The following is a 2,312-nucleotide window of genomic DNA, read 5'->3' as shown; positions in this document are numbered from 1 at the left end:
CAAGTGAATCATGAGATTTTTTAAACAAATTGTGAATTTAGAGAGTTAATCGTGAATGAATTGTGATTTACATGTTAATCGTGTATGTGATTTGTGAACGATATGTCTAACCAAGAATATTTGTGAATGACATGTTAATTGTGTGTGTATATATGTGATTTATGAATGAAATTTGTTGAACCTATATGTGATGAATTGTATATGTATATGTGCTATTTTCTGAATATGATGTTGCTAACAATAGTTGTATTGGGTGGGGGTGGGGGTTATCACTACCGGTTCATGTAATGGATCAGTAGTGCTAATCTAACTATCACTATCGGTTAATTACGTGAACCGGTAGTGTAATGGACCGACAGTGATATGTATAATCACTGCTGGTTCTATAACCAGCAATGATATGGATTATCACTGCCACTTATTCACTATCTGTTCCAAAATCGGTAGTAATGATATTTTTGAACTGACAGTGATGACGTTTTTAAGAATTGGATCTAAATGGTCCCATCTGCTCCCAATTTGCCATAAAATCTCACGAAATGTTTCACGAGTTTTGTATGACGCTGGAGAAATGGGCAAAAACCAATTTCACCCGTGAAATGAGCACCAGTTCAACATATGCCCCATGTGTAGGAGGATCCCGATGGTAGCGGCATGTGGAGGAGGAATCTGGTGACGACGACGTGTGGAGGATGAGCTCAACGGTGATGGCACATGGAGGTGGAGCCCGATGACTGAGGAGCTGTGTGGGGGTGGCTGACTGTGAGGAGGAGGGGCCCGACAGTGGCAGTGCATGAAGGACAAGCCCGATGGTGGAGGAGCTACACAGGGCGGCTGGCCGCAAGGAGGATCCTGACGGCGGTGTGTGTGGAGGACGAGCCCGATGGTGGAGTAGCTACGCAAGGTGGCTGGCTACAAGGAAGATCCTGACGGTGGCACGTGGAGGATGAGTTCGACGGTGGACGAGTTGTGCTACTCGCCATGGCTCGGCCGAGAGGATAATGGATATAGACAGAGAACAATGAGGGAAGAGGTGAGGATAATCATCGGTACACGCTTTTTCATAAATAAGATTCACATAGGGCTTGTTCTGTTCGGAGCTTGACTCAAACGACTAAGGGCCTATTTGGCACAACTCTACTTCAGATTTTCTAGCTCCGCTCTAGAAATCCACGATAGAGCAGATGTACCATGGAGCTAGAGCTAACAGTGAAGGTGTTTGGCTAGAAAGGTGGCTTTAAATCCAGGAATGAGAGGTTTTTGGGGGAATTATCGATGATACCCTTGTGGTATTATATGTACATTGTTTTTAATATATAAGCATTTATGATTATTTTGTTGTACTAAATCAAATAAGATTATGTATTATATGTGCTACCATCAGTGCATTCTCATTTCTCATGCCTTTTGAGTTTGACGCTACTGAAGCCTGTAGGCTGTAGGATTGCATACTCTTGTACTGAATACTCTTACAGAGTGAGGACACTCTTCCTTTCACTCAGTTTGCTGTTAGGTTAAATGCATAAATTCTTTTTCAGAACTGAAGCTTTACAAGCAACCAAACACTTTCTGCACTTTTGCAAATTTGTAATACACATAATCTACAGATCTATTCATGCAAATGATGTACAATGTCTACTACTAAAACAGATTAGCATAGCACAAAACAATATTGGAACCAATCAACCCATTGATTAGTAGCCAAATTCCACCCACTACATTACAAGTGTATAATAATTAGGCACCTAGTGATCATTACAAGGAGGTCCAAAAAGAACCAACAGGTCTTGCACTTGCAAACGCTGCATTATGCAGACCATCTTGAGGAATGACGAGCTTCTGATTCGTTCATAAAAGCTCAGACCATGGAGTATTTGCTCCCCCTATCCCAAACCCATATAAGCACATTCTTCGACCTCCAACCAACTTTCAGTTTAGCCCATCATAGCATACACATTATGTGATGAATCGGCAGACATCCAGCCTCCACTAGCTGCAGAGTTTGACAGTGCATGCTACAGCTTGAGCCCAATACTTCAGCCTAGCCTTCACTTCCTCTAGATCATCACCTGCAAGAGACAATATCTCTGTGCCAAACATCCTATGGAGTACAAAATGCAACAGTCATTGAGGAAAAAAAAAAGGTAAAACAGCCTAGAAATAAAAAGGATTGAATCAATATGACAGTATCCCCTAAGACCAAGAATTGAAGTTCTGAAGAAATCAGTCTGAGCACATCAGTATGATACACTAATCCACCCTCCATAACACATCTACAATTCTTACAAAATCTTTCTTGCAAAGTTAAAAAA

Source organism: Phragmites australis, chromosome 9 (genome assembly GCF_958298935.1).
Source record: "Phragmites australis chromosome 9, lpPhrAust1.1, whole genome shotgun sequence".
In the NCBI taxonomy this organism is placed as follows: Eukaryota; Viridiplantae; Streptophyta; class Magnoliopsida; order Poales; family Poaceae; genus Phragmites; species Phragmites australis.
Note: the sequence above shows the minus strand (reverse complement) of the source record.